We start from the raw sequence: 10,321 nt of genomic DNA on the forward strand, positions 1-10,321 counted from the left end.
ATGCATTACCTGTCCATCACCCAAAGGTGAAACTGAATAACCTATCCATCACCCAAAGGTGAAGCTGTATAAAATAAAATACATCCACATTGCCACTAGCCGTGGCTAGTGAAGCTGTCCGACACTGCTTTCGGCAATGAAGCTGGGGGTATATAATATATCATATCTCACTCCTCCATCATCTGTGTCTTATGGCCATAGACATCTATATACGTGGTGTGCGGATCTGCCGTATGATAACTCACTAGGTAAGTACCAAAAGCATATCTTAAAATCTCATATCAAAACCAGAGCTCATCAAAACTCAAAGCGTCATCTCATGAACCATAATATAAATCATGATCGAAAGCCACATAATTTGTATATGTAAATCCATAATTCATCATCCTTAGTGAAATGTAGGTTCGATAAATAATAACCTTCGTAAAAATAATTTAAATAATTCTTAATTTCTCTTAAACCATAAATAAAGAAATCTATAAAGGCATAATATAAATCACATTCAAGTCGTGAAATAGATCATGCATGCTAGGCTAATATTTATAAAACATATAGTTTAAGAAGGGGTCCACTCACAGATTTTATTGCCCGAGAACCGCTCGAACTAGCGAGGATGACGTCGCTTTTCGCCAACGCGCCTAAACACAATTAGGGAAAACTATACCTAAATGATAGAATTTTGGAAAACAGACGACAGATTTAGATTCGGCACGTCGGAAAACCTAAGGAGGGACGTTGGGTTTTTCCCCCACACGCCGCCGCATGTGGCAACCGGCCGTCCCGACTCGCCGAAAAATCGAACAACTCCGAAAATTCCCAAATTTTATAGAAATGAAGATTTCAATGAGAGGAACAACTTTCATACCTGGGTCGAAGTCCAATTCAGCTGGGAAACACCCCAAATTGCCTTTGAATCACCAGAAACCCCAAAATGGGTGAACCTCGATTCGTCGAATTCGTAGCTCCGCCGCCCTTAAACTTATTTGGGCTTTGATCCAGACCTTGAGGAGAGTTGAACAAGGGTGGTGGTCGATGGTGGTGCTTGTAAAAACGACGAATTTTTGCCCATCTTCCCATGATGCTGCCGGTGGTAGCCTTACAAAACCAAGGCTAAAAACTGTCAGATTTGGGATGGAAGTTGAAGAAGAAGGTCGTGGAGTTGGTTCTAGGTGGTTAGGTGACGTGATTTGCCAAAAAAATAAACGAAAAACCGTCGGATTCTATAGCAACGGTCCGAGTCGGGTCGAAAAAGAAGAAATGGGTCGTGGATCCTGTACTTCTCCTCTCCCTCATTTCCCCTCCTTTCTTTCTTCTCCCATTGGTCAGCATCCATCCCTTCTCCCCTTGATTGGTCTGCACTCCCCTTCTTTCTCTCATCTTCTTTCTATCTCAACCGTACACCTTCTTCTTTTCTTTTCTTTCTTTTCCATCCTAGCCACACACGTGGCATCAGATTGGTGTTCCAACAAAATCTAAAGCCTTCCAGATTTATGGTCAAATGACCATTTTTCCCTCAACTTTGTTCATTTATAACTTCTTCGTTATAACTTCAAATTACGTTCCATTTGCACCTACGCATTCGTAGCAATGATTACTACGACTATACGCCAAGAAAATGGATCTTACATGACACGACAAGGCGGTCAACAAAAGTTAACGTATTTACCTCAAATGGCATTTTCGTAAATTCACGTTTTAAAATTATAAAAACTATAATTTTTGGAGATGGGTTTTTACAGAATATGTCACCACATGATCTTGGGATTTGATACGTTAAACTATTTATTAACAGTAAACTTACAATACAGACGTTGAAAATTATCGAATGTAAAAATTAACGAGTAGAATACAAAATGGCCCCCTAAATTAAAATTGATCAATAAAGCGCCCTAATGAAGAGTAAGAAGAACCACTATCCACCAAGTCTTTCTAGCTCTTTTCACTTCATTATAATCCTTACATCACCATCAAGCTCCATCATTTTCCTTATCCCTCACCATTTGCCTTATCCTTTTTTCTAGATCTTCTGCACTTACCACCATATCGATGTCCTTATAATCTATTTCAATCTCCACTGCCAATCCAATTCCTTCACCAATTGAAAGACATTCAGGTTTTGCCCTGCGTGCATTGGTCACGTGGCAATCGATAATCCATTCCATAAACTTTCCAATGAGGAATTCCACCCGTAATGCGATTAAACCCTCTGATCACTAGATGGGTCATAATGGCTGTCTGCGTGGCCCAACATATCACCTTTCCAACTAAAGTCGTCCGATCAAGAAACACTTCAAGCAAGACTGCCTTTAGATACTTGTAGTCTCTTAGCATAGTTCTCTTGCCTTTAGGAGGGGGTCGGTGTAGGGACCACAGAAATCGTTGTTCGCTGTGCTCTAGCGCAAGCACTATCTCTTTCACTTCGGCCTCACCAAAACTTCCCATGCTTCTAAAACATAGGAACACCACTTAAAAAGGAGGTTAATCATCAAACCACCTTAAGATATCTGAGCCCTTATCTTCATCAATACTTTTAAGGTTCAATTAGGGTCCTACTGGATACATATGTGGGATTTTATCATCAGAATCAAGATAATGAAGAACATGCAATTCCAACTCCAAAAATTTATTTACTAAAATACCCTTGGTTTTTCTATACTTGGTGGCAGAGTTGAGGTTTGATTCAGTGTTCTCCTTGACCACAAATGTACAGGGCAAGAATGCGGCAGGGTAAGGGTTGATGAAACTCGGGATAACCAACTCAACGCTTGAGCGTGTCAACCTAGTTATATCTCTGTCGTTCTCGTCATGAAGCAATTGAAAATGGAACAAAAATACGAGAATCAAAGCGTTGGAGTTGATGAACATGTAGGGAGAGCCTTAAATTCGTCGGCCGCGTTAATTAGGCTTATGCAAAACATGTCGAGGAAGAACCCGGCAAGCCAATCGAAGATATCAAGCTTTTCTATGGCCATATCTAGACCCACATGAGTATAATCACTCTTATCGTTGGACAGGGGTGAATCGCATGGGCTTCTAGCTTCAAGATCATGTTTACCATAATACACTTGTTTGGACCCCGAATTGAACAGCTGGGGACCCATCTAAAGCCCGACATCTCACTTAACTCATGAATTTGATATTAGGTATTTATTTTTAACAAGATAGAACGATGAACAACTTTCTTACTTTTGACCTGGTAGAAACGGGCGATAAGACTGCTCTCTTTCATAATGAATAAAGATTACTTAGCTGCGTTTTGAAAGGAAAAGTGTTTTTCAATGGAAAAATATATAATCCAAAAGGATCAAAGCTTAGGTATTCAAGTGGGAGCTCATCTTGTAACAAACATCACATCAACCACTTGGATGAAAGGGAATGAACCGAGTTAGGCTTAGTTCTAAATGAAGAAGGGTTCTATAAAAGGCAACAGAAGAATTAGAGAAAGTGAAACTCTACTCAACACAAAAGACTTCTAAAAAAGCTCTGCAACTTACTTTTTTATTATTCCTTTTGTAGTTCAAATATTCCCTTGTAGTTAAAGTTCTACTACTTACCCTTGTAGTATCACTACAAGAAAACATGGCTTAAGTGGCGACAGACATTCGTCACATTTGATTATATGTGACGAAAATCCAGCGTTACTATACGCGTCACCTATATAGCGTCAACTATAGTTTAGTGACAAATTTTTTCATTCGTCACATATTTTTAGTATTAATGACGCCGCATTTGTCACTTAATAACTTTACGCGTGACGAAATAAGCATCACAAAACACAAAAGTTAGTGACCTATAAGTTTGTCACATAACAAATGTATTGTGGAGCAAAAAATAACCAAGAGGCGACACGTGGATTTTTGGGCAAAAAAGACAAAATTACCCTTGAAGAGCACCGGAATTCCCACGCGTGAACAGTGGTCAAACATCCCACAATCAAGTCAAAAGTGCCCAAAATAGGTAACAAATTCAAAGTTATTTCATCCATCCTCATCCTATATTTTCCACAAGGTAATTATTTCATAACCTTCAAAACATTCCATATAAATTGAGTTAATTGGCTAATTAATGTATTTATTCCTAATTAATCCATTAATTACCAATTAAATCACCCATTTCACACAAAAATACCCCAAAAGGCTGGCCACCTTTTCTCAAGAGGGGGACCGGCCATGCTCTATATATTGAAGCCATTTTCTCTAAAAACTCAAGTTCATACTTTTGCAAAACTCCAAAAACTCTCTAAACACTTTTCTCTCTAAATTCTAACTTTGGCATCGGAGGTTCTTCGGCCAAAGACCCCCCTCCCCCGCCCCCCATTCATCATGGACACGTGACGTGAGGCTCTTGACCTTGACCCTAAGGTGTTAATTGTTTTGTAGGTGCAATTTGGCCCAAGAAGAAGGATGCAGAAATTTGCATCCACATGTATAAGTGAGGAATTTATCATCACACAATCTGATCGTAGAATGCTATGGCTAAGGATAAGTGAGATTGAAAGTGTCACATATTCATTTGGCATGTGGCGTAATTTATGTCACATGTGTCAAATTCATATACCTATTGGGAACAATTCGTACCCTGCTTTGTTATCTAGAATTAGCATTCATAACAAATATGAGGTAATACTTTGGTTAATCACACTTCATTGATCAATAAGTTAGGTAACATCCAATACATACACCAAATGTATATCCCAAAAGCTAACATAAGCATCCTAACACCTCTAGACATATTGAGATGCTAACAAGATTCTAAGCCGCTGAGTCGGTAATAAAACAAGTATACCATGTGCATATTTGAAACCTACAACAAAATACATAAGTCATCAACCATATCATGGTCTTCAATTAAGCACAAGTATCATTGTCATTTGAAAGATCACCATCACCACCTCAGGTGCTTCTTGAATACTTTCTCCTTTAATTCCATCTGTCTTTTTCTTCATCTTATCCTTACATAATAAAGGAGAAGAAAACATCGGTGTATGTTTGTCTAGACAATAGCAGGTGCATTGAGAATTTGAATAATATTAACAAAAGAGAAGAAAATAAGAATTGAATAAATAGTTATAGTAAGAAGAACAAAACGTAACAGACGAGCCTATCTAAATTACATAATGAGTTTTATATGTGCTTTAATTTCATTACCTTGTGAGCCTTCCTTGCATGTTGGATGAAATGGTTTTGCCCCCTTGTGGTAATACTTTAATTTGTTTCTTATGATTATTTGCATTTTTCTTGAAAACATCCTAGATTTCATTGATCAATAAGTTATGGGATTTAGCAACTTATGACTTAAGTCTTAGGCTTGTCAAACAAAATGCGTAAGGGGTTCGGTACAGCGAATTAAAGTTTGAATGATTATTTGTAAAGTGGGAAAACAAGTTTGGATGTGAAAAGGGCAGCTTGCTGGAAACCACTTGTTTATTTTCTTGGGGCTATGTGGCTATTTTAAAATTGGTGGTCCAAAAACTGACCAAAATTCCTCCGGTCCTCATCTCACCACCCATGCTAAATGACTGGGAAAGTTTATTTTAGTTTAGTCAGTTTTCTTGGATTTAAGGACATAAAACATGATTGAAGCATTGAGGTGGAAGTTATTCCGTCTAAGCAAAATGTCCACACTTATAGATCTACCTCAGTATTAAGGACAAATAATCTAATCAGGTAGTACATGTGAATCTTTTTGCGAACATTCTGTCATATAGAAATTATGGAGATATAATCATGTCTAGATTTTTGAAATTGCAGTTTCCCAAAAATCAAAATTCAAAGTAATTAAAATTCAAAAAGTGGATTAATCATCCTTAAACCTAGGCAACCAAGAAAAAAATTACAAACCTAACTAAGATTCTCAATTTCATTACCTAAAATTACTTAAAATTACAGTGATAGAACAAATCTAAGAAAAACACCATAAAGTTGAGACTAAACAAAAAGCTAAAGGGAAAAGGATAAGATCTAGAGAAAGTATTGGGGATTTTAGAGCTTGAATGCCCGGGCACTTCGACAGTAACGGAATGTAGACGGGCGAGTTGCCGAGGGAGGGAGACGAATGAGAGGTTGTGGTCGCCATCATTGGCAACCACCAGGTGGCTAGTTGTTGGAGTGAAGGCAATGGAGTAGAACGAAGGCGTGTTGAAGATGAGATGGGTTAGAACAAAATGAAATAGGTTTTACAATTTGGGGGTTTTGATAATTACTTTCAATATTTTTTAATTTTTTTAATATAATGTTATATGTGAGGAATTGTTAGGTGGCCTTCTCTTTTGTTACATGATGAATGTTAAATTTCGTCACATATTAACATTGCATTAGGTGGTAAACTTTCCCGTTCACTTATTTGTGACGAATCTAAAAGTATAAGTGATGCAAAATATTTTGGTGTCCTAGGAAAATCTTAATGTGACGAATTTCAAAAAGGTGTCACTTGTTTGACCCAAATGTGATGAATTTACACGCGCCACAAAAAATTCCATCACCTATTCCATGTTTTCTTGTAGTGTATTGGTTTCCTGTAGTAAAGCCTCTTACCAGAACATTGCCCGCTGTTGCAAAAACTCGCCTGACAAGCACTTAACTTTCCTAAGTAGGTTTAAACTTTGGCCGATTGCTTGTATTTACTATTTGCTTTCAAGTTATTGTCATTTAATGTTATTTCCTACTTTTGTTACTAGCATTTCTTAAGTATTTGCAAGCAGATTTCTTCCAATTTTCACTTTATTTCACTTTACTTTGCTTTCTGTCTTTCCTTTTCTCGTAAGGACTGCAACTGGTTTGAATCATCCCTGATCAGTGTGTGGTCATTGTTTTGGCATTTAACATAAGAGAAATATAAAGTTCGTGTCTTCAAGGCATAAAAAAGAACCTAAGTATGGATTTAACCTCTCCATAAGAACAATGTTTTGATAAGAATGTTGGTTACTTGTGGCGCAATCAAACAATATGTTGATCTTGGCTAGCAATGGCATGCTTAAAAACAATTATCTTTGTAAGAGCCTACTAGAGGCTTGACTATGGCACCTTCAAACTAACTAGAGTTCATCACTCATACAGTGGAGAGTTGTGTGCAGATCTCGAGTCCAGCAACCCTTGGTTTCTCTAAACTTAGTTCCAAAGTCGAGGAAGACAGTGATGCCTTCCCTGTTCAAAAGCAGACCACAAAACACTTTAGTGGGCATAAAGTTAACAAAAGTCGAGATGACCAACTCAGTACTTGAGTCAATCAATTCAGAAACTTCTTTGTTATGTTCGTTGCAAAACGACGTGAGGTGGAACAAAAATCCTAGCATGCAGCGGTGGATGTGTAGAATAAAAAAGAAAGAACTCCAAACTCGTCCTCCATGTCAATCACAGAGGTACAAAACATGTCAATTACGAAACCGGCAAGAACCCTAGGGTTTTGACTTGGATTGAGCTGACTCAGTGAATAGTTCGTGATAACTTATTTGCCGTGATTTTTTGTGATTCTCAATGAATACGCTGGCGAAAAAGGTGAAGAGGTCTTGTGTGTCGACTAGGGTTTTAGGGAGGTTGATGAGGCGCAAGATTGAATCGGAGCTTTATATGATGAGGAAAGACTTTTCATTGTGCCTAGAACACGAGTACATATGTCATATGTCGTTATATAAGTGGAGGGACACTTGAGAAAGAGACTTCCCTCCACTAGTCTAATAACATATGACGTACTGCCTCATGTTCTTGGCACATTTATAAATCTCTCCCTAATGAGGATTGTGATGAAGAGTTGACCATCTTGAGCGACAAGTTGCTTTGCAATCTCAACCGTTGATATGATGTGGCCAATGCCTAGGGCTAGAGTGAACACTAGCTTTGCTGGTTTCTTCATTTGGATTTAGAGTTGAAGAAGTATTTTACAGAAATGCAAAGTTCAACAGAAAATCATACACACACACACACACACACACACTATGTAAATTGCATTTTAGTGCACTATATTTTAAATAACAGTGGGACCTACTACTATATTAGTGAGTTTTCTAATATCAGTACATTGGGTATATAATATAATAGAATAATTTTTGTCTACTCCAAGATGAGGAGGGATTCCTCCTCAAAAAGTTTTGTGGACAATTCACAAAATTTCATGCTAATAATCGAAACCATTAATGATATAAATTATTATGGAAGGATCACCTTTATAAAAAAAATTTAAAGCAATGGTTGTTAAGTCAAATAACTGCAACAAATATATAAAACAGTTCATAATACTTTTAACAATTATGACTATATATTTTTATACATTTTGATGATATAACGATTTCATGTAGTGATCTTTACACAACGACATATAATATAAACAAATATGACCATAAACACAAATATTTGTGAATCCGTAACAACACTTTTTTAGGAAGATATCCTTCTCATCGTTTCAGTAGTAAAGTATTATTCTAAGCATATATATCAAGTGCATGGTCGGTGGTATGGGGGTGGTGTATTAATTCTTGATTTTTTCATGTGGAGGTGATGATGTCATGCCTTTGCTGTCATTTGCTAATTTTTAAAACCCTAGCTAGTCCATGCTGTTGTCTGCAGTTAAGATTTCGGAGTTAATAACCAATAGAAATGAAGAAGAAAAGTCACCAAAATTTATATCGTAAGTGTTAAAGAAATCAACCCCATCTCATTGAAAGATCTACACAATTCTAGAACATTCACTAAAGTTGGTTAGCTAGATTATCCAAGTTAAAGTAGTCCTTTGTAGAAAGGACTAGAAGGTTGTTTCTTAAGTTGGTGGAAGAGTCTAGAAAAATTGTGAGGTTTCCACCAACATGCAAGATTAGTGTTAGATAATTCTAGCTTAGAAAGTTAGTGGAATTATCTAGATATCTATAGCATGATGTTTCCATACTTCTCCAAGGTTCCATCCATGCCTATAAATGGAGAAGGCATCCACACCATTTGTAACAAGAAACCAATCAACCAACCAACCAATCAAGCAAGTAGGCAACCAAGTGAGAGAGAAAAGCAAGAGTAGTCTTGTAGGAGTGTGAGTGGTCTAGAATGTGTCTCTAGAAAGAGTAAGTGTCATAGCTTCTAAAGAGTGTCCTTGAGAGTTTGTGTGTTGTAATATTTTGTGTGTAATACAAGTAATTTGTTTACTTGTGTTGTCTTTCCAACACTTATGTTAGAGTTGTGTACTCTCATTTTCCTAACAATTAGTATCAGAGCGGTACGATCAGTGACCGTCTCTAGTGAAGCTTTCGAGAATTGTGAGAGCTTAGTACTTCGCAAGATTGTTGGTTAATCTTATTCGGCTTATTAAAGTTCTGCTAACACGATGAGAGATCTTCAAGTTGTTGGAGGAATTAAGAAGTTGAACAACAAAAATTTACAACACATGGGCGACATGTATGGAGTCTTACCTACAAGGCCAAGATCTTTGGGATGTTGTTGGCGGTAACGAAGTTACCCAACTGAAAGAAGACACCAGCAGCACTTTGTGGAAGTGGAAGATCAAGGCAGGTAAGGCAATGTTTGCCTTAAAAACCACAGTTGAAGATGACATGTTGGAGCACATACGAAAGGCCAAGACACCAAAAGAAGTGTGGGACACCTTTGCCACACTCTTTTCAAAGAGGAACGATACAAGGCTGCAGTTTCTCGAGAACGAGTTGTTATTGATGGCCCAACGGGACATGACGATTGCCTAGTATTTCCACAAGGTAAAGTCTATTTGCCGTGAAATTTCTGAATTAAATCCTAGTGCTACCATTGTAGAATCCAGGATAAAAACAATAATCATCCATGGATTGAGACCCGAATATCGAGGCTTCGTTGCCGTTGTACAAGGATGGCCGACCCAACCATCACTTGCTGAGTTTGAGAATTTGTTTGCCAATCAAGAAGCTTTGGCAAAGCAAATGGGAGGGGTCTCATTAAAAGGTGAGGAGGAAACGCTCTTCACCAAAAGTAAAGGCAGCTTTAAGCAGCATGCTGATGGTGGATCTAAAAGAAATGGTGACAAGGAAAAAGGTCATTAAGGAGGAGGGAGTTCTCGGCTAAGGGGAGCTCCGAAGTATCATAGCAACCGTGATCAGTCCCAGAATAATAAAATATTTGAAGGTAAGTGTTACAATTGTGGAAAGAAGGGCCACATGGCAAATGATTGCTCGTTCAAAAAGCCCACAGAAGGTAACGTCGCCAACTCAAAGAATAAAAGTGAAGATAACTGGGACACTGTGTCATAACTGGGACACTGTGTCATATCTAGCTATAAAGGAAGAATAGGACACTGAAGCATCTTCTTAGTGGTGCTTAGAAAATGAGGTGTTGCCTGACTCAAGAGAGATTGAAGA

The 10,321-nt window shown here is 37.8% G+C and overlaps 1 pseudogene; it reads right to left on the minus strand.

Annotated features, from left to right (window-relative positions):
* Positions 1–1,866: 1,866 nt before the first annotated feature.
* LOC137740479 (UDP-glycosyltransferase 71A15-like) lies at positions 1,867–7,848 on the minus strand (annotated as a pseudogene).
* Between the last annotated feature and the right edge of the window lie 2,473 nt (positions 7,849–10,321).

Source organism: Pyrus communis, chromosome 7 (genome assembly GCF_963583255.1).
Source record: "Pyrus communis chromosome 7, drPyrComm1.1, whole genome shotgun sequence".
Lineage (NCBI taxonomy): Eukaryota > Viridiplantae > Streptophyta > Magnoliopsida > Rosales > Rosaceae > Pyrus > Pyrus communis.